The sequence below is a fragment of the Mycteria americana genome, chromosome 11, assembly GCF_035582795.1.
Source record: "Mycteria americana isolate JAX WOST 10 ecotype Jacksonville Zoo and Gardens chromosome 11, USCA_MyAme_1.0, whole genome shotgun sequence".
Taxonomy (NCBI): Eukaryota; Metazoa; Chordata; class Aves; order Ciconiiformes; family Ciconiidae; genus Mycteria; species Mycteria americana.
Window position 1 is genome coordinate 15,511,365 of NC_134375.1, and position 24,036 is coordinate 15,535,400.

Genomic DNA, 24,036 nt, shown 5'->3' on the forward strand with positions numbered 1-24,036 from the left:
TTTATGAAATACAGATTCTCAGAAGTAGAGAAGTTATAAAAAACAAGTATAGGAGACCTTTCCAGTTTTAAAGGCTGAAAAATGACAGGTATTAAGTAAATCATTTGTGTCAAATACTGGTATTTCAAATACTACCTTCTATTAATTAAACTATTTGGAAGAAAGACATACAATTGTAAAGGTTTTCTTATCACATATGCCTGTACGCATGAAGAAGGAAGATTCTTAGGATATATTTCTTGCTGGAAAAATTGATTTGCTGAGTTAGTACATAGCTTATTATGTCTTTATGTATGTATGTTGGTCATAGCGGAGTTACTTTATTGTATTTCATACACACACAGGAAGCACATGAATTAAATGGAGTCTCAAAGCAGAGACTTCCAAAATGCACGTGATACAAATTAAATATCCGTGCTTAGGTGCAAATTATGGGTTTTAATAAGAACAGTTATATTCTAATCCTAACAAAAGTATTTTGGGAAGACTCAACAAGTGACCTCATATTTTGAAAACATTAACTAGGGTGGGATTGAGGAAAAGGTTCATTTATAGCCACTATTATGTCATCTGTAAAATGTGCATCACTATTTTAAGCTCATGTAGTTAATTGTACGTTAGATCTTTTAGTTGCAAGAGTTTGCAATAAAGTAGGCCTACATTAATGTCTCTGCCTTGCAGTCCTCATTGTTTATGCAGCAATTCTGCAGAATGAAAATCACACGCTGGAGCAGAGCTGACTGGCCAACACGCAGACTTTGTTTGGCTAGACACTCAAAATCCTCTGCTTGCAAAGTGTCAGCTAACTTCAGTAAAAACTCTGCAAGCAGAAGATTTGCAGTTTGAGCATCACAGAGTGATACAGCTGAGTGAGATCTGGGTCTGATCCTACAAGGTAGCATTGCACTTTTGCTCATTGCACTTGAGCAAACGTAGCTGAATTGAATATTTATTCCATCAGAAGAGAGCAGAGCACAAGGGATTTGCAACTTTACAAAAGGGTAATAAAGGTATAGAGGACTAACTGGTCCACATCTCTGAGCAGGATAAGACCGACAGCCTGGGCCCTCCAAGTCCCATGGGGTTATTTATCCTCTGGTCCAGACCTACTCCAGGAGCCAGGTGGCATCTCACACCTGTACGTTCCCGAGTTCATTTCACTTAGTGATGCTAATCCACAATGTTCTGTTTCTCCACTTCCTAAGGAGAAACACCATCCAGAGTTTCTAGATCATTAGTAACGTTTTGATTGTTTTGTGCTTGGAGGAGCTATAATCTCTTTCAGAAAGAGCCAAACATTGTCTCTTGGCACCTCTTCTCTCTAAAGTGCCACAGAGCAGAAATGGGCCTTGAAGGTCTCATACAGCAGCTGAATCAATAAATAGCTGAAATGTGTCTCATAAGGAAAGCAAATTTTCCTTGAGATAAGAATATGGACATTATTTTATCTTATATTGAAGTTTACTTTTTAAAAATTTTGCTATTGTTTCTTTGCTTTAAGCACTTCTGTGGTACACGGTGGGTTTTTAGAATATGGTGAACCAAACTGTCTGGAGCAGAAGCTTAACTTCTATGTTTAAATGTTTTAAAAATACCTCATGTATAGATTTCAGGCATTCCAATAAACAATGAATTGTGGAGAACAGACTTGTACTGTTTCCGTCAAGCACAGTAAGAAGACTATATGTTCTTTTAGCATCCAGTTTTAAAGAAAAGTTATTTTTATTCATGGTTTTGTATCGATTATTTGTTCCTTCTAAAAGAAACAATCATGAACCACATAGTATCAAAAATAAACAAAAAGTATAGACTAGGCTGTGGCTTTAGTATCTTTCCTAGACTTCATTTTTTTTCCTAATGCTTTGCAAAGTAATACTGCATGGACTGGTAGTGCAGTGGGTCAACATCAAAATAAGGTACCTATTACTTTTTTGTTGGCTTTCAACATTAGAAGTTGTTTAATCAGGGCAGAGGGAGGGGGGATTTTAATCTGGCTGCCAGTTATGTGTCTTCTACATTTTTCGGAAGAAAATATTTTGCTTCTGTCTTGAAGCCTCTAAAAGCAGAAATCAAAGCCTCATTCTGAGGGAAAACTTCTTCCACAAAGCAAAACAGAAACCAAACCAGCCTTGTGAAAAGTATTATAGAAAAACATCAGGCTGCGCATGTAGGATTGTATCTTATCGTATCAGCAGGAAGAGCATAAACGGTCCTACTCATGCCTCTACCTCTCAGTAAGTCATCTGCACCCCCTGCTGCGCTCCCGCACCCCTGCCACGAGTGCACCAGATGGGAGTTAAAGATGACACAGGGAAAAAATAATGTTGCACGAGCCAGCACAGTCTTGGAGAGAAACATCTACACAATCATGGCCCTAGACTGTATTTTTTAAATGGACAATGGCACATTTGCCCTCTCTTTTTATTTCTTGCTTATCCTACAAGCCTTTTTTTGGTGAAGGGCCAATCAGCACCTAGCAGATTGTAGAAATATAATGAAATAATAATAACAATGTAAACAGGGAAGCAGACTGGTAAATGTGTGCTCTAGGTTTGCTAGACTTTACGAAAGCCCTAGAACATCTCTGTACTTCCTAAGGCACTTAGCACTTAAGTCTGGATGTGGACAACATGAGAGACTCCCTGGGGGTTGAGAGTGCAAATGAGAATGGTGAAATGATCACAGTCCTATCCCAAGATGTCTCAAAGTGAAAAATATATATTAGAAATCTTTTCTGATAGTATGACATGTTCCTCAGGACTATTATTTCTAAAGATCACCCAATGGATGAGAAAAACTGTGTTTGGAGGGTATGCATCAGACCATCATGTGCAAATCAACCAGAATCAGTATAAATGAGCATTGAGAAAAGGCAGTTCTGTTTGTCTGACCTTAGCACTGATGAGAACCAACTCAAGGAAAGCCTAGGACATAGGAGTAAAGCCAGATAATGACTCCTATTTTGTGTAAGAGTGGAGGCAGTTATCTCTGCTTACTTCTTCCGATGGGGAAGAGCTTGTCGTTGGAGATGGGAGGCAGTTTTGATGGAGATAGAGAGTTCCCCATGCCAACACCTACAAAACATCAGGGCAGAGTGAAACATGGGTTCATTTGCAAAGAATCACTTGCAAAGTTATCTGCATTTCTGCCCTGAAAATCTAAAGCAGGAACCCTCAGCACACACATTATCCCCACTTCTACAGGTTTTGCCCCGACATGCACAAAATGACATAAATAACAAAGTGTATAAAATATGAATATGCAAGTATAAGTAAAGAATGACCAATGTAACTTGAAGGTTAAATTAAAGAAATGTCCTCTGCATGGGCCTATGTCCCCACCTGTTTCATGCACCTGCAAGATGTGCAACAAGCAGACCATCACACCCTAAGCAAGAAACACCTCTGTGGGCTCCTAATCAAGCACAGTTACGAGAGGGTCCTGTGAAATCTGTCTTGTGTAGCTACACAAGATGTGCCTTTAGAAATGCAGTACCCAAGGATGAGTAACACTCCCGGGGCTGACTCAGGGATGCTCCCACCTTGCACAGCACAACCACAACCACAGAGCTGCCTCTTCCACATGGACCCAGGCTCTTTCCACCATGGTGGTGATTTAGTACCAGATTAACAGCCATCTGGTGGGAAAGGAGGTCAAAGCAGAGCTAAATTCACACCAGCCTCAGCATGTGGCTTTTGGAGTTCCTTACAAACATTTAATCTCTTGGTATCACCTGATGATTACAGCCATATGGATACATGGGAGCAGGCAGGAGCTTATCTGACCGACATAAAGCTGTAAAAGGTGACACTGATTTTGCACAGGGGCCAGCAGTGGTCTGTTCACTATTTCTGCATCCATTGCAAATGCAAGGGAAAATGTGTGAGGGCCTAATACTGCGCTCCAACAGTTTCATCCGAAACTGGCCACGGCAGCCCAGGAACGCAGATCCAAGTTGCACAGAAATGAAATTTCATTTCAGGATATTTTCACACAAAGCCCTCCTGTTTTATGCTGCCCAGCTGTGTACACAAATGCCCTCCATATATAACTTCCAGTGAAAAGTTAATGAAATGGCTTCCTTGCTCTCCTGCCAAAAATATAACTGAAATGCTAATCTCAAGACTTTCTCCAAAATAGCCCCTTTCTGCACTAAAATTCTCATAAATCAGAAACATTTTTGTCTAAAATAAGCCTGTTTTCATTGTCTTGCAAATAGTAAAAAGTCGAGCCCCAATTTCTTTAATCGGCTGCCCTAGCCATCAGATTTTCGCTGTAGGGTGAAATTCAGCCCTGTACTGAGGGTCAGTACAAGGTCAGCACTTAAACCATAAAATAGGGCTTAAGCGGTAAATAGAGCCTCTGTTCAGGATTATATTTCACCCCTCCAAGGACTATAGTTCATATGAAAAGGGAGATTTACTCATATCATAGACCTGGCTGTAGTGACATTATTCAAATAATACCTTATTCCAGAAGTAATCCCATTGGGTGAGATTGTGCCACATTTCTTAGTGGAACATACCAGAAATCCCATACAGGAGCAGACTATTCCTAATTGCACCACACCAAACATCCCACAGCCTGGTCCTGGGGTTATATTCCATGGGGTAACAGCAAACCCTTCCTGTATTGCAGCACTCAGAAATGCCATTTCCCCGGCACGCCCCTCTCACCGGTTACCCACGGGCTTTAAGAGACTTTTACAAGAAGTAATAAAGCAGGAAGGACATAATGCCATGAGACTGGTTTTGCAGAAGGAGAGTTGTCCTGGAGACACTCAGGGAATTTCCCACTTCTTTCACAACCTTACAGCTTTTTACCTGGTGTGCAGGGGCTGGAGTAACCGTTAGGAGGCTTGTACTTTGGTTTCAGGGAGATTATTCTCAGCGGAGTGTTCTGCTCCAACATGCATCCCTGCGTTTAGGGAGATGAATGACTTTTTTTAGAATTTCTTTCTAAAAACTCAGAAGTCACTGAATGCAATTTTACATACACGTTTGGACACTTGTTTCCTGAATTTTGCTGACTTGGGTCCAGAAGCTTTTTTCACTGTCTTCTTCCAGCCTGAATTAAGTCATTGGATTGAAAAGCTTTATAGAAGACTGATAGCAAAGAAATACCTCTCAGTTTCATGTAACAGAAAATGCCAAATGCTTATAAGATGAATGCTGTAATCCAAGCAGACTGTTTCCAGATAAGAACACCACACCAAAAAAAAGCACATTTAAAAACTGATGACAAGGATCCCAGGGGGCTCAAATTCCTGGAAGATGCCTTGTCAGCTTCAGGACTATGACCAAATGAATTAATCAAGACAACCCTTCCTTTAAGTTGTAAAACAGCAGATTTAAGGACTCTCTTCCAATGCAGAGGGAGTATATGAAATCTGCAATGGTCCCAGCTCACCACTCCTAATTACAGTTTTATAAACTGCGTGGTCCTTGATCTTTGAACTGGAGGGTCCTTGGAGATGTAAGACCTTGAATACTGCCACAAAAGTGGCATGAATGTACAGCAAAGACAGTGGTACTTCTCTGGGTGACAGGGTTAAGTTTAAAGTCACACTCCTATGCTGGATATTGACTGTAAAAATATAAGTGAAGGTTTATTTAGGTTTGATTGCCTTAAGTAAATTTGTTCCACAAAGGAAGAGAAAAGTCTATTTCATTCAACTGCCAATGCTGGAGAAGACCTGAAGATGTTGTTTCATTCACCTCTGGAATTTTTCCAGACCAATTCTATTCTTTGCTGTACTTGGGCAAAATATTCAGAATTTTGCCCTCAGTTGTGTCAGTAGAGCAAAACATGGAATAACAATATAGACACTCATTAGTTGTTGATTTTCTCAGCAACATACATGTTAGAGCAGAATCCACATATCCAAGGGCCTCCATAGCGCTTCCTACTTAAGACGGCAAACATGGAAAGCCTTAGCCTAAGGGTCAGTGTGAAAGTGATGAGTAATTCCATTAAAGCAGCAAAGCTGCACTGGGCTTGCAAAAGATTTCATTTGTCCCAGTATGTTTAAGACAGATACCTGTAATCATCTTAGGGCATCAATGAGTCAGGAGGAATGAAGCAACATGTCTTATTTTTACCAATTCAATTCATAGCAGGAAGGGTCAAATGCCAAATTGGTCTCCTAGATCTAAGGCAATACAAGCCAGAAAGATACCTGTACTAAACAGAATTAAGTAATCTGGATAAGGAAACTTCAGTACTAATAACAGTGATAAGTATTTCAGAAGCTTCATAATTTTAGTGTTTGACTCTGTATCTGCTCCCTATTCATAATTTTAGTGTTTGACTCTGTATCTGCTCCCTATTAGGTATGCTGTTGGCCTTAGATTCCAATACATGTATCACTTTCACAGAGTGGTTTGCTCCTCTTCAAGGTGGAAGTGGAGCCAAACGTAGGTTTCTTTAGTCAACTTTACCCTACATTTCCAAAAGCTAAAAAAATTATCATTTGTATTCCTTCTAATGTGGAGTAGTAATGCAAATGTCCTCAGGGTTATTATCAGTTTCTTCTGGAGGGAGACAGTAAGACCTTTGAATCTAATTGGGTATTAGATGTTTAAAAGCTATGAAAAACAGACATTTCAAACCTATTAATGAGCATTAGTTTATTTATAGAACTTAATTCCTTGATAGAAATCCCATCAAAACAACCACTATGCAGGCCTGATTTACTTCCACCCTGAGCTTGAAGGCAGGATAATCGTGGATGTGAGCAGTTCAGTGCCAGTTTGCAGAAGGTGTTTTGTAGGCCTGCAAGATTATACACTGATACGTAGAGCCAGACTGACAGTCACATAGAGGTGTAAGAAAATCCTTAGTATTGGAGGGGTTCAATTAAATATTTAGATTAAAGATAATTAGATTATGAAAAAAATAGGCCTCCCCTCATCTCATTGAAGATTTGCAATCATTCTCCAAAATACAACTGCTTCTAAGTACTCAAAACAAAATGCAGTGGATGGGCTAAATCCTGGGCATGCTGGTTGTCTATTGCTTATGAAAGATATTACAGGAAAAGTTGAAAGAAAGACCAGAAGTGGAATTAGTTTAAATATTCATTGTTCACTGGGGTTCAAAGGAATTATTTTTCCACCTACTTTTTAAATAAGTATTTAGAACTAAAACCAAATGGAAAGATACTTAGACATTAAGAGTGACTGCTCTAAATGTCCAATAAGAAAATACTGGACATAAATCCCTTATCAGAACAGCTTAGTGATTAGTGAGTAGTTCCGTGACTTCAGATCTGGGCTGAGAGCACATGATTGCGCTCAAATTCACACCTTCCAGAAGAAAACTCTTGTCCCCAGCTATCAGATACTCTATGTAATATCATGGTTTGGAGATTCCCAAGTGTCTATGTCTAGATGGACTACTTAAACTCATTGCTGCAGAGAGAGGGGAAAGGGCACTACAGCCCGGTGGGTAGGAGACCTGCATGAAAGGCAGGAGATTACTCTCTCTAGCAGGGACTAGAGCCATTCAGCTATCCAGGAAAAAGTGGAAAACCTTTGACAAGTGGTGTCAACACGCTGCTGAGAGTAGGCAGAGAGCCTGGGCCATGCCCAATCCACCAGCTGCTCTCACCAGCAGGGATCTCTCTCATACAGGTGGGAAGGGACTAGAGCATCTCCTCCTGCTCTGCCTCAGGAGCAGTGACTGGCGGAGGTGGCCAATGCAAGTGGAGCAGCCATAAGTACATTGGGGTGGTCCTTCTCTTCATTCCTTCCAGTAGATTTCCTACTTTAATTCCTCTCGTTTCCTCACCTCTCCCATCAGCTTATTACTCCCGGTTACCCGATCCTCTGCATGTGTGGTACAGAAGGTTGAATCTGGGACTCTGGTGCCTGCTAGGCAGAAGGGCATATGCAAAAATTAGGTGCTGAAGCCCTCAGTGTCAGCCAAGTTTCTTAATGGCTCTTACTAGAACTGAGATTCATCTCTTTGAAGAGAATTGCACAAGGCCTCTTCACTACCTAAGTGATATTTAAGTGTTACAGAGATCTTTGCTATCCCCCTAAACTAAATTAATTTTTATTTTATAGGAGTCACACAGTCTTAGGGTCTCCTGATTATGTAGTCTCATTCTAATTTCAGTCTTTAATCTGAATAAATACATTAGAAAAACACAGACACAATTAACTTAATCATAAATTCAGATGGATTGTTTATTATCTGTCTACTTAATGTGCTTATGATTGCAGCAGTTAAACATGATAATGTTTTCTTCTCTCACACATAAATGAATATACACAGTACAGAAATATGTGCAGGAAGAAAAACTTCTGCCTGAATACGTCAGTAGGCTCCAGAGATAGAGAAGTAGATGCACTGCTCACTGTTGTGCTCTACAGAAAAACACAAATATTACCACGATAGTGTTGAGACATCTGAGCACTGATTACTGTCAAATTATGTTCTTCTTGCTGAAATATGCCTACATGCAGTTTCGAAAGAAAGAAAATGCTATTGCAGCAAAGATGCAGATAGGAACACTATTTGGCTATACCACTGCACCTGTAATTTAAAAGCAGAAGTGTAGATTTGGGGTAAATAAGATCACTTGAGTCCTTCAGAGTAAAATACAGGTCAAATCAATATCTTCCTACTGAACAAACTCATCAGACACCAGATTTAGAGAAGAGTTTTCTGCTGTGTAATCTTCGTAAAGATAGTCATCTTAAAAAGGGGTTAAACCCATTTAACACCAAATTGTCTGTCTTGTTACACGCCCATGGCAACTAACACATGTGCCAAAATGCTATCACATATCCACAAATACTTGGATGCCAAAATTAAAGTTGGAATATGATTCTTCCTGTTCCCACAGCATATTGAAAGTCAATAATTATTTCCAGCATGCGTTCAGTTAAATTAGTGATTATTACTCAGCTAGACTTTTCTCTGTCATTAGACTAATTTTTTTAATGGCCACGTAGTATACCATGATGAAGTTATATTTGGCTTTAGAATATTCTAAGTTTTAGCTAAATTTAACACACACTACACTTTTCCCCCCAAACAAGAATCATTTATCATCTTTGTTGCCTCACTCTTGCCTCTCAGATAACGCAGCCCCAACTGCATGTTCTTATTATATATCACTAAAGCTAAATTCAGGCTGGTATTTCCTATCTCTAGCCTTCCTGTTTCTGACTTCTGTGTGTTGACAGTCAGAAAAAGGGTCTTCAAGGTTAACTTAACTCTCTTAACCCACGCTTCATGCTGGCTCCCTGCACGGCACTCACACTTACTAAACAGACCTTAGAAATAAGTTGAGAGGAGTCTTAGAAAAACAGAGCGCATCCCAAGGTAATTACAATTTTGTAGGGCTGCTTCGTGTAACACACTTCTATCAGATGCTGTTCTTTCAGCTTTCCACCTTGTGAGCTGCGCTCACTCTGCACACTCATTGAATACCAAAGTAGTCAATACTAAACTAAATCACAACTTCTCTCTTGTTGGTTAACAGAAGCCTAATACGCTGGGCAATCCACACTGTTACATGTATAACAATTTTGAATTTGACTCAGACCAAGCTGAAGTTTAATACGTTTTAAGATTGTCATAGATGTATCACCTATGTTGACTGCTGGTCCTAAACTTACATCACGGCTGATAAATCAGTCAGTATTCCTGACTGAAAAGAATCTACTATGATGGTACATGGGCAAAGGGGAAAAAAGGGGAAGATAAAGGAATGAAAACTCAAAAGTTAATTTAAGCCTCTTTGCTTTCACTTTGCTTCTTCTCAACAATTTCCCTCATATATAAATACTACAAAGCCAAATAAAATTCTATGATAAACTTTTTTTTCCTGAGTAAAAGAAAGAGAGAAGTTGTATGTTACAGGAATTTTAAATCTCTGAAATCCATGCATATATTCCAGGAGTGGGCAAAACAATAGAAGAGATGGTGAGAGGCAGGAGAAGAAAGTCAAAAGAATCATAAGAAAAAGCAATTATGGCACCTAGTAGTCATTCTCGTTAGACAAAGTTGTGACCAAATGTATTGTTTTCAGATATTTTAAAAGTTTACTATTTTTTTAAAATACTATTGTTATTATAAAACAAGACATATTAAAAAACCTAGCATAAAGTATTTGAAATACATCCATTTCAGCTTCCAGCTAAGCAATGACTTTTTTTCTAGTTTATTTATGATTTAAATAAATAAATAGCCTATGAGCTTCAGGTAGATATTCACTTGACTCACATGCTTGGTCCCTAACTTTATGATCAGCCCTGTTACATCAGAGATGGTAATCACTTCTCAAAGAAAGTCCAAGCAGCAGTGGAAGCTTCCCCAGCTCTCGCTTGGAGGGAATCACCAACAGTTGTAGAAGGATAGTACAGTCTCCATGCCTTAAAATTTTTTCATGAAAAATAAATAAAATATAAAACTAAGCGTGGTTTTTACAGTATGACACAGCAGTATTACTTGCATTAGGCCAATTTACCACTTATGATAGCAATAATAGCACTAAAAGCCAATAAAAGCGGTCTGTTCGTTCAGAGATTGGCTTTTATGGCTTATTCTAAATATTATCAAGTGAATCAAAAGCTGTCATTATAGTGTCTAAAAAGCCTTCGTACCTTGTAAGCAAACAGTGTGACTTTGACAAATAATCATTAATATGACTGTGTGAGACCAGGGCTAAAAGAGAAAGAAAAAGGAAAACCCAATATTTCACTTTACATAAATTATTAAGATCATTTCAGTTAAATTTCACACAAAATAAAACAGTTTTATATGTAAAATGCAATAGTTTTCCCAAGTTTTTTTTAATCTGTGAACAGACTTCTTCATAAAACAAAAACTTGTCAGATAACTGAGCAATGAGTGATTGAGCTATAATGATATATTCTCATCAGCTTTGGGAAAACAAATGATGCATATGTCTAGGTAGCGCCTTTTGGGCCAGCATCTAACGTAACCTTCCCTTGGTCCCACCCTGCCTGCCAGAAGCCCGGACGAGCACAGCACCACTCCCCCTCTTCTTGCTTCACAAGAGAAGGTATGTTCCTGTAGAGCCAGAAAGGTGTAATTAAATTTATCTTCTGTCTCATACCTGGCCAGTTACTCTTGCAAGAAGCTCAGGGGAGAAGACCCAAGGCTCTGGCAGCTCTCAGCTGCACTCCACCCACCTCCTGCCCACTTGGATGTGAACAGGAGTGTCCGGAGAGACAACTGTGCTCTCTATTGTATGCAGGGCAGGTGTTGGGTATATAGGATTTCCTCTTTCCAGTATTCCTTGCTGCTGCCCAGCAATACCAGGGCAAGTCCTCTTCAAAGCTGCAAAGCCCAAGTCACTACTGCTTGCCATTTCTAGTCTTTAAGCCTCTTTAATGGCACTGCCAGTGTGCAGTCACCAGCAACGGTTCAGGATGAAGATTTGGGCTTACCGCTGGCTGCCTAAGACAACTATTACTGGCAACATAGCAGTGATTCACATGTAACTACCTGAAGTGTTTGAGTTTGAGACAGGATGGAGGCAGGCAGACAGGAGAAAACATCCTTATTACTGCCCTTGTACTGTCACATCAGTGTCCAACATTGCTTCTTCACGCTCTCCTGCTGCATAACCTGATAGACCTTACAGATGAGTTACTCAAGGTCACACACCCCCAGCCGGGTAGCCCTGGTGGCTCTATAGAAATGTCCTCATCTGTTTCAGATCCCTGTGGGTAGGCATTACCTGGGCTACCTGGAGACAGGGTAAGATGGACAAGGTGGAAACACAGCAGGAGCTTCAGAACGTCACGTGGGATGGGACATCATCTGGTGCTGGGATGACTCCATGGGTAGGGTAAGCACACCACCACAGAAAGAGGGTAGGTACTGAGAAAGTTAGGTTTGGATTGTACAGCAGTTCTGCTATATAATCAAGCATTTTCTCAATTAAAGAATTTGGACTGTTAAAACATTAACTGGACTAACAGTAAAATCTTATCTGCACACACACTATGTGCCCCTTCTGCCCTTAGAAGGATTTTTCAGTGCAATGTCAGCAAGAGGGTTCGGGAGCCCCAGTTATTCTCAGCACCCTGCAAGGAGTCTGGCCTTAGGTCTGTGGGCCACAGCACTTCCTCAGCCTCCAAGCAAGCCGCAGCAACTTCTTAGCCATGCTGGCAGACATCCAGGCTCTGGACTCAAGACCAGAGTATGCAACTGTGGCAAGAGCCTGGGACAAACTAAGTGCCTTGGGCCAGGCATGGCCACCTGTCAAGTCTCATGCATTGAGTACAAGCCTTGGGCAGTTGGCTCAAGCATTCATGCTCCCACAGCGAGTGCTGTGTCTCAGGGAGTTTTCTTGCCCATTGCTATTTACAGTTTTTGGGGCCCCACTGGAATGGCAAGCTAGCGTGCTTGCAGTTGACGGCGTTATGTGATACATTGTGCAGCTGCACGGAGTGCATGGGCTAGCAGAAACATGTGGTGCTGCACTGCCAGGGGAATTATTTCCCCAACATGGCCCTTTAAGGGCCACGTGTGTTTTGCAGGCAATTTATGTGAGCAGAAAACCGACAGACCTCCCATTCCAAGCTTCTAATTTCTTTGGCTATTTTTTTTCCATAGATTAAAGAACTTTCCAGAAACACTACATTAACAGTGAGGTAGAAAGATCCCAGGTAGAAACTGATACCCCAGGTTTTGCCTAAGGTACCCTAAAGCATGGTAGGAAACTTGTTAGGATCCTCTACATGCTTGCATTTATCCAAGAAATGGTGTATACATTTCTATAAATCCATGCCAAATAGAGCTGTTTCCCTAAAAGAACTCCCGCTGAATTATGGGTTTGATTATTTCAACCCAAGGAGTGAAAGAGTAGGTAAGAGCTGTTTATCTACCCACAAGAATAAAAGGACTTTGGTCCATTTGAATCTCCTCTTTCAGGCAGAGAGTCTAGCAACTACCAAGCTCCCTTCCAGACCCAGTACACAAACTGAACATTGGCTTCTCTGTGCCCAGGCATACGCTGGTTCAACAGAGGGTCAACAGTCGAGACCTAGAGAACATAAGCTGCTCACTGAAATTAATAATGCCAGTGTTCCTCTTCCATTTCCACCAACAGTATTTTGCAGTACTGATTTCAGGCTCAAGCATTCCTATAAAATGGTAAGAAAAGATTTTATCGCACAAAGGTTCAAGTGGTTTGGCCTGTTTGCTTGTCATGTCATGGGTCTGCAATGCATGTATTCATCACATACAGTTTTCCTGTATTATTTTTCCCAAGGGTTCAATCCCCCCATACTTTAGCCCCACCTTCATCTCTGTCACACACAAGTTCTCTATTATTGCTGAAGAAAATCAGAGCACAGGACTATGGGTTGCTGTGCAACCTGAACAACCTATGCAACGCTGACAAAAAGCAAACGTTGGACACTATTCTTTTGACCAAGATTTCAAGAACAAAGTCACTAGAATTACTCATATGTTTGAAGTTAGGCTTGTGCTTAGGCATGTTGCTGAATCTGCTTCTGATAGAAAAGGAAGATCAAGAACGCCTTGGCCTAGATTAGAGGCCACATCTTGGGTGTAGTGTTGCCCTGTTTCTAATTGCTAGTGTAGCCAAGAAACTGTATCCTTCCCTCCACTTGAGCGACCACCTGGAGAAATACATTTTTTCCCCTCAAACTTTGCACAAGAGCCCAAAACTTGGCTTTAATATAATACATATTTTCCATTTTTTCCCCTCTAATGAGATGTATTGATATCTTTACCTGCATGTACTGTGTTTTGTTAATGGGAAATGTTTCAAACACTGTGGTAATGGACTGTGGGATATGGGATTATATATTTATTAATCTCAAGAGCACTGTGTAGACTGTACCAGTAAGTTACAAGCAGACTGGCAGAACAGGGTTTGAATTCTGGCAGGAGATCTCTTCCAAGCTTGCCCGTTAGGCTACATTTGGCTCTGCTTTAAAACCTTATGCTGAGCTATAGTTGCTTTAGTCAACTGTGCTACAAACAGGCTGCACTGAGCACTCTGCTCTGGGCCAGTAATGTCAAGACTAGAGTGACCTGGTGGCCAAGGAGATGCGCTTTGAGCAGCTGACCGCTATGGTTTGTTGCATAATACAGAAAATGTTGCTATATCCAGAGATAACAGCAAAAATGTTAGTCATGGTGCTTCCATTGACAGAAAAAAGCACGCTCTGCCCATGGGGATTGTATTCATACAGAGCGATGTCTAAATCTATCTGTACGTGAGTTTACCCAAGCATGCTACAGTCAAATACACCCTCCCCTTCTCTCCTACCACAACAGGTCAGCCTAGATTTTTCAATGTGCTGGCTTTTACAGAAATGAAAGGCATTTTTTGCACAACTGAAAGACTGTCATTTTAAGATGAAAAAGCATGCTTTCCACCCTGAGGGAAAGTTGGAGAAAGTTTCATGGATTTGCCCTTTGTAATATTCTGGTTTGTCTGCAGCAAGAGGAGGGAATAAAAACTAATGGAAAGAGACATTTCTTCTTGGATCAAAACTGAATACTTCCAAGAATTCATTCTCAGACTCTACTCATAAATATTTAGAAGAAACAATTGCTAGGTCAAATGACTTACAATGTCCAGCTCCGCTCGGGCATTTTTTCCAGTCGGGTAAAAAAAAACTATGACAAATTTTTACTTTTCATTTGAGAGTCTCAAATCCTTTTCAGCCATTAATGATTAGAACAGCCTATTTGCTCCATGAAGGTGATTAATAGGAGTGGAGGTGAAGCAATTACTTAGAAGTAGGAAATTAGTTTTTTCCTAGATTTGGACATCAGGACAGGAACATACTCTACAGCAAACCAAGTGAAAGCTCAGCCCAGAGCCTTTTTCAACTTCAGAACAGTTCAGATCCCAACTTTGCAGGCTTGTTTCATCTTCCCCTATGCCACCACTTATGTTGAGGAACTACAGATTGAGACAGTAACAAAGTAAACTTTTATACCCAACGCTAAATTAGATATAAGCAATACTTAGATGTTCTAAATATCCAGCTTTCTGAGTAGCTGAGACCCTTGACTGTGGTTGCCAGTGCCCAGCACTTCTTGAGGAAGATGAGCTCTGCATGTTTCCAAGAAATAAACAGAAATAATTGTAGCACCCAAAATTAGTAGCTGTAGATGAGGTAAATATCACAAAGGACTGCCATTGATTTTAGTGACAGAAAGGTTGAGCCCTTAATAAAAATGCCAGTACTTAATTATTAGAATCTGGCTTTCCCCGATTCTCAGTCTCATCTTTAGTATTTGTTTTATTACTCTTTCAGTTCTCTTCCAAAAAACCCAAGTGGCAGCATCTTCTTTTTTGGCCTGTTTGTGCAATGCCAGTCTGTTCAAAATCTTCCATTTAATTTTATGAGCTCTGGACTGTAGCCCTAGAATTGGTTTTAAAACAACTAAACTTTCCCTCCAGAAAATACACCACTTTTGAGACAGCAGATGCTAACAACCTTGTACATAAGTTTTAAGAGGTCTCCATCCAGGACTGGCCACACTGACCTCCTCCTCCCATCGGTGTCCCACTGGAATGCAGGTTGCATGTAAAATTAGAACCAGATCCTGTAAGTACCTCCAAATCCTCGATTCCCTTTGACTGCCAGGAAAGCGACAGTAGTTGTCATCAGCCAGGTACAACACTGGAGTTATTGACATGGAACTTGCCTTGGAATGTATGTAAATTTACCCGAAAGTTATTTAGACAGCTGATTTCAACTACTTTCTTCATCTACATTGTCCATGATGTACATCATAAAATTCTTATTTGCCGTATCATGAAGACTACCTAAACTAAGGCTGGGTAAGAAGTCTATTTGCTTGTCTAAATAGTGCAAGCTCTCCCATATCCAATGACTATTGGAAATATTGTGTGATCTTTTCAACTTCTAATACATATTAATTTGTAATATACAAAAACATTCAAATAAATAATCGTGCAGACTGAATAAAAAAGCAATTTAAACTTCCCCCCCCCCCAACTGGAGACACTTTTTACAAATAGTTCTTTTAAGTACTCTTAATAGTATCTCTTTAATATTGCCATTAAAATTCACCAGAGTTCAAGAGTAGAGCAAATTTACATCTGTTAAAATAATGGAATTGACACTGATATTACATCATTGCTATTTTAAATAATCATTCTTCATAATTCTAACCTACTTGCTTTAAGTTGCAAATAAAGGGCTTGTTCCTACTTTCAAAGTCGAAGGCAAAACTCCCTTTGGCTTTCAGGGAGCAGCACCTAGCTTTAAAGATGGGGGCCTCTGGTGATATGCGGTGGGGTTTGACTGCATTCACTAATGCAGCAAAGAATAAATCCCTCTGAAGGAAAAATTACTGAGGACAGTTCTATGAGCTCCAGTCAGACAGGATAATTGTACTGACTAGCCTGTTCCCCAAAATCACAAAACTCTATAGACTACCCTGAATTCCAAGGTAGTTACAGTTCTTCTGCTTAGTTTCACAAGAAAGCAACATTTTACGTAGGTGCTTTTTGACATTTTAGTGCAATTTTGTGGTTTTCCTTCCTTAATATTTTGGGAGAAATTGTTTGAAGAGAAGCATAATGGCAACCCTCACAAATTCACCGTCTCTTGAGAGAACATTAGAAGTTTCACTGAAATTACATAAGTGTTCTTCTATGAAGAATTCAAACAACCTAAAGGAATTAAAAAGATACACTATACACAGCTGGAAAGCCACCTAGAAAGTGAATCAACGTAGTTCTCTCCCTGATTACAGAAGAAAATGAAGCAAGGATTTTTAAGAAATATAGAGGATAAAAGTTATAACTAAGACTATTTAAAACTGGAGAAAAGTATGCTTTTTACCATCCCTTTAACACTCAAAAGAACAGAGTTTGGTACCTGGCTATTCCTAGGCTGCTTTTGTGTTCTTCAGAAAAAAAACCAAAGCCACACAAAATCAGTGGCCACACCACAGCTTATCATCATGATTCAGGCACCTACACAGATCTCAAGCTTTCAGGGACAAGAATGTTTCAATGTATCTGCACTGAGCATCTAGTTTGATAGATTTCTGGCGATGGCAGGAATCACCACTCACTACAGTTAACTTTCTACTAATGCACTACTAAAATATGTTGAACATTTACTGGACAATAACCACCAGCTGAGTCTTAACCATAATTTTGCACTGCAGTATAGGGCCTCTTAGATGTTATCTGGGAGCCAGAGAACTTTATTAGCACTATCATAAAAACTAAAGCAGAATCAATCTCTGGTTTTATCATCACTGACATTGCCTATTAGAAATAAAATATCTATCAAACCTCAGAAAATTTAGGTCCTAAATGAAATGGCGATTGCCTTTGCGTCTTTAAGAGTAATTCAGTTTAAGAAAACCCCACATGTGAGAGGAAAAAAAAATGTGACCCTTTACTGTGAAGAACAGCTTAAATAAGCAGCAGCACCAAGACCACGGAGGAAACATCAAATTATTCCAAAGAAATCAAGTTTTGAAGAACCTGCAGTGCTGACTGCTTTACTCCACTTGGAATTACTTACCCCGTTACAGGTCTTTCCGCTTCCACAGCGGGACACCTGCCCTCATGCTTATTTGGGAAGAGAAAAAAATGTAGCTTGGATGGTAGGGAAATATCTTCCAAGCAAGGACAATTAGGCAATGCTCTGCCTCAGGAAGTGTTTCAGGCACTGTCACTTGATGGTGTCTAAGAAGAAATGAGAGGGAAAACACCCAAGGGATTAGCCTACAGAGATTTTCATGTCATGCAGGATGGGACTAGCTGAACTAGGAGGTCCTTTCCAGATGCATCACATATGATCCTTTTTGGCACCATTCCTCACCTTTAAAAATATACCATCTTCCCCAATGCTAGTGGCACTAACACAACGTGATGTCTAGTGCAACTCAGCCTTCAGGATAGTCTTGAACCACACAGCAAGCCAGAGCTGTGCAATTAAATAAGTTAAAAATACAGCTTTTTTAAGCAATTTACTTTTTTGTGGCTTTCCAACCATGCTAATAGGAGAAAACAGCATACACCTGACATGGAGAACCAGCTGTTGGAGGAATATTAAAATATTTCTATGTATCCCTATCTAATCAAACACACATATATTGTAGAGACTGTTTTTATATTATAAATATATAGTCTAGGTTCTTCATTCCAACACTATTCTTTTCTCTTCTAACACTAAAACTTGCTTATCTGAAGACTGCACGTAGCTGCAGAAATCTTCATGGGAAGAAATATGTTCTCATGTCATCTATTTTTGGCTTTCCATGCCGTGACAACGGAGGCTGGCCTGGTGTTTCTATATATGAACTCTTCTCAGGTAGCAGAACAGCTACCGCAGATTGCCTGGCACCTGCTTGAGGATGAGGTGAACAGAAAGTAAAGCACAAGTATTTTTGTTTCATCGAGAACATCTTGGCCAAACCATATTTGTAGCAGATAAAAACTGAGGAAAGTGTAAACCTATGGGGAATGGAATCTTTTAGTGTTTTGGGAGCATGAAATGGTGAAATCAGAGTTCTGAACTTGAACAGGTTTAAGATGGAGTGGAACAAAAATGGCAGGTGCTGGGGAGAAATATCGTTCTCAGGATAAGTATTTTCAAACCTGGTAGTTGGATTCTTTTAATGACATAACTTCTGAAAAGGGAATATAAAAATATGGAGTCTGAATGCCAATAGAAACATATTGTAAGTATGATACATCACCAACAAGTCTACCACTACTGGGTTAAGAAAAAAACCTGATGCACTTAAAAGCATCTTTTGCTTTCTAATATATTTTTTGAAAGATCTGACTCTTTTTTTAATAGAGAAGCTATTAAGAGAAACTAATTATTATTTGATTTTTAAGGGCCTGGATTTTCTCTTACATGTATCATTCTAACACAGGAGTAAGCCCATTCAAGCAAATGAGATAAGATTGGTGTGAACGAATTTAAATGTGATCAGAAGCAGGCCCCAAGATATTTATGGATGGAGTGAGTCATTCTTGTTCTGGTTGGATGATTACATCAGTGGAGAATTACTCTATCATCAGGCAGGAACTGACCCTCCTTTCTCGTACATCACCGTACATCAGGAAACATCGTGTGGAGTTCACCGATATTTCACTAGCCTAAAACCAACAAGATGGAAGAACTGAGCCCACAGCCCCAGTCCCCTATACTAGTTGTGCATTGACTACAAAGAAGCTGCCCCGTTTAAATCAGCAGATCATCTGGTCTTTCTTCCTTAGTCTGTTTACCTACTAAAACTTTCATATAAGTTATTTTAAGACCTGTTTCTCATTTAAAATATTAAGTAACTGTGGTCATAAAAGAGCACATATTCTTCTTCTGGCATCACATTCAAGAAGTAACTTTTCTTCCATCAGTCTTCAGTGACACATCTACAGAGATGGTAAGGAGAAATTGAATAGACAATGTAAATTTGACTGCTCAAACTCCCTCTACACCAAGTGCAGTTCTGTGAGAAATCTTTAGCAGTACAAGTCTCCGAGCATTTTGCAACAATTTCTGTGTCAAAGTAAAACAACTATGCCAGACCCAACAGTATTATTCCCTTTTTAGGCACACACCAGGTTTGGTGGTGCTAGAACAACATGTGATCCATCCATCTTATCTCTAAGAATAGGCAATACCAGCTATTCAAGAAGTCAGCTCAGGAAACGTTGTGGTGGGCTGCTGTGAGTATCTAGAATAGATTATGAGATGAGAAAAAAAAAAATGGCTGCAAAGTCTCCAGCAACCATTGGAGTTCCCGAGAAGTTTTCCCTCATGGCAATGACTTTAAGTCTAATTAGAAGCAGAAAACCAAAATGGCAGCCTACAAATTCCCCAGACACCAGGTGTTTACCAAAAAAATCTGTTCCCCAGCCACACGCTGTCCCTGTTCTCGATGGTTTCCATGGGCTTCTCCCCTACCAGACACTAGGCAGTCTGCCTTCCCAGTACATCTGCGCGCTTCTCACTTCTGAGAAATGAGGAGGATTAAAACCACCTTCGACGTGGAGAAAAGCGAGTGTGGTTGCTTCTTGGATCCAGCTCAGCAACCCCAGAAACTGTCTGAGAACCACCATGACATTTTACACCAGCTTCTTCATGCTGTAGGCAACTACAGAGCATCGTGTTTTGCTGCTATCCTGTCCCTAGCCAGCCAGTGGTCCACCAAGGACACTGAGCTGGAAAACACTGGATTTAAATAATTTCCAGTGCAGTTTTGCTTCCTACCATTACACCTTTTTCTCAAGGTATTTAATCACTAAGCATTGCAGGTATCATGGTTTCATATTCATGTTATACTTTGCTAATACCATGTAGAGTTTTCTCTGCATTAAGTGGTGTATTTTATCTTTTCACACAAATAAGAGACATCTGCACCATAACATATCCTATAGGCAGCTCTTTTCATATCTAAATCCCAAGGATTTTTTGGGGAAAAAAGAAGATTATATATTTATTCAGAAATTAAATGAGATTAATAATTTTGAAAGTAATTTACAAATAGCAATCAGCCTCTGCAATGAAGGTCAAAAGAAAAAGGACACATTAGCAATTGAATATCTTCCCTCCCTTTAAAGTTTTAATACCGCATACCTGTTAATAATGGGAAATATCCTTCTTCAAGAGTAGCATTTTCAAAAATTGGTAGGATCCTTTTGCTAATTCTAATCTTCTTTTAATAAAATAATTTGTTAAAAAGGATTATAAAAAGCATGAAAATGGAGTGCCAATAGAAATGTACTGCCTATACAATAAATAGTTAATGTATTTTCTAAATGAATGATTTAAAATAGCTATTAAAGTAAGGAGAATGAGCTTATGTTTCTAGTAATGACTTCTCTGCCTCAGAATGAAATCTGTAAATCCCTGATTGCAATTTCACATCCCAAAAGAACAAGCAGTCCTGGGATCGATGCTTACTGCCTTTATCATTAATACTAGCATACCACATATGTGATTTTTATATCACTGGTTTGAATATTTAGATTTATACTTGTGTATGCTTTATATTTTAAATCTCATACAGCTATTCTGTCACAAAAATAAAGCTCTCCTTCAACAGGGCTTTTTTGTATGTACGTGCATACATGTATACACAGACTTGCAGTATAACTACAATTTTATTCATAAGAGTGCATAATGATTCAGGCTGTGATTGTTAATAAAAATGCATTTCTAACCATCAAATTTGAGTCTATTATTCTAAGTTAATTGCATTTGCCCTAAAGAGACTTGCGACTGGCTGTCAGCCTATTTGTGTCAGTTCCATTTTATTCATCAGTCAATCTTGTCTCCTCTTTTTTCACATCCCATATATTGATCAAATAGATTTGTTAGCATGCCTCTGCAGCTTTAAAAAAGTTTTTGTTATTTGTCAGGTTTATTTGATTACTATATTAGTTTGTGTGTTATCTTAATTGTTATTTCAATAGAAAATAAATGCCCTTTGATAGTCCCACAAGATTCCCATTAAATATAATCCATATAACAAGTTAGTGGATGGAGTGAATGTGGAAAGAAAATAAACACATTAAACCTATTTTAAAAGGTGGTATTAATCTGCAGCTGTATTGTACTTGATCCAAAAGACAGGAATAGAAATAAGTACAGTGTGAAACAATTTTGACAAACATCAGTGCCGTATCATTGCATATTATGCTATGTATAAAATACTTTAAGAAAAAGACATGCGATATAAAATAAACTGAGGTCATATCTGGAAGAGTGAGTTTTGTGGTTAAGTGTGAAATGGAACGATATTATATATGGCTTTAGACACTAGAAATTAGGCTAGAGAGGCTGCAAGTAAAGGCAGGTGGAAATGCTGTGTTACATGGGGGAAATTTTTGATAAGGAGAGCAAAAACAGCTTTTAGGAAGGTATTTATTGGAGCAAAAGATAAACAGCTAAGCAGGTAGCTTCTTCCTCTGTAAACATACGATACACTGTTTGGTGAAATAAATAAGAGTTTAGCTAGATTAAAAAAACATTAAACAGCATCTTGTGCACATTAGTCAGTCAGTTTTGGTAATGACTTCACAAAAACACAGTTTTTACCTCAGTATTCTCAAAGGGGAAGGTGATGCAACCAGTTTTTCCATACAAATGTCTCAGAAACCTGCCCCCGATACCTTCATTATCAGCAAGACTACACAACCCTGGCTCTTCGCTCAACATCGAATCTGGGATCTCACCAGCTGATACCTGAGCTTACATAGTGTCAGAAATAAGCATTGCAGGAACTCAGCAATAATGTGCTTACCATCTCATTAAAAAAGAAGATATGAGAAATCCATGTGTCTTAAGATAGCCGCTCAAGACATAGAAGCATTGATTTAATAAAAATTTTAGGAGACAAAATCTTGTGTTTTACCTGTATGTTGACCAACCCCACAGCTTTCTGAAACTGAAATGTGAAGTTACCAAAGTTTTCCAAATTTCTTGTGAAAATCTAAGTTCTTTCAATTTTTTTGGCCAGGATTAGTCTTTGTATTATCTAACTTTAGTCACCTAGAAGTTTGGTTTCTAGTCTGGATAATCATCTATATTTCATCTGCAGCCAGCTGCAGGGGGCTGGGGTGAGAACAAGGACAAAACAAGTCTTCCAAAGAGCAATTTTTTTCTTGCTTAAACTCTTCTGTCAAGATGGGATGACTTCCCAGCAGGACAGGCTTGTCTCTTGCATTGATTATTGTAGGAGTTTAGGCCAGACTGAACACCTCTCATACCAGCTACAACTGGTTCGATGAACACCACACTAAGGGGAACCTATCTCATTATAGCAGGAGCATTTTTAAATGCCTATACCTAGCTGCGGACACTTGAAATGTTGAACTCCTGGATTATTGTTTTTCATCTGGCATGTCTTTAACAGTATTTCTTACCAAACAACCATGCTAAAGCTTCAGATGCCCTAGCATAAAGCTCAAATTTGCAATTGTCCTAGACCAGTTAGCAACGCTCCTACGATTCAGAAGCACGTGGCGTGTAAACTGTTATGACCAGCTAGTATGGAATATAAACAGGAACAGGTGAGAAGAATACAGCCTCAACATTTGAGACAACAAAGAAAGAGTGAAATGATTGCTACATAAAAGACATTTCAAAGACCTCCCAGAAAAGCAGGCATAAAAATCCCCAATAAAAAGGCTCAGCAAGAAAACTGTCACACCCCCTAATCCTCAGCAGACTTTAACAAGATGTTCACATGAGCCAGAGATTGTCTCCTTCCCCAGAAGACAAAAGGCACAGAAAACAATACTGTCTAGCATAGGATTAGGAGGCAAGAGATAGATAAAAAGGATTCCTTAACCTTACAATTAGAAACCCCAACTCTCCAGCCAAAAGGATAATCAGAAGCAGACTGCAAACCTGTGTCACAATAATTGCTGCATCTTTCTTTACTCTTTGAAAACTGATACATTTTCTGAAGATTTTTTTTAATTTCTTGCCACCTCAAGAAAGGTTTTGATGGCCACTTAACTATGAGACAACTGCTGCTATCAAACCGCAATTCAGCACACATGGCAATAGCCTTTTATTTCCCATTCTTTATATTTCCACCACCTCCAACCAAGCAAAAATTAGATTACCAATGTTGTACCAATCTCAGTAAACTGTACAACTAAAAGCAAAATTACATTGCACTAGTCTTCTAACAAATGATGAGCTTACTGTGCCCTAAACCAGACACATACACAGATTCTTCATGCCAAACCTGGCATAAGCATGTGCTCTGATTAAAAAGGAAACAACTTAGTTGTTATAACAAGCATCTTTAGCTTTATTTGGTATTACTAATGCCTTTAAACAGAAGGCATGGTACTGGCAAGAGTAGAAAACAGACTTGAAGGGGGAGGAAGCCTACATGCTGGAAAGAAGCTACAGTTTCCAAAGTTTGACCCTCCTGCTGCAGCTAACTAGTGACCATAAGCTGTAATAGCTGTAGAAGTTTGCTGCATAAAAATTTAAGACTCTTTCTGAAGCTGAACAAGGCAACCACAAGACATTGACA

General features: G+C 39.3%; 1 protein-coding gene across 1 annotated transcript in view; it reads left to right on the forward strand.

The window, feature by feature from the left end:
* Nucleotides 1-24,036, forward strand: part of MDFIC2 (MyoD family inhibitor domain containing 2) — a 65,562-nt gene that overhangs the window by 16,424 nt on the left and 25,102 nt on the right. The window lies entirely within an intron of this gene.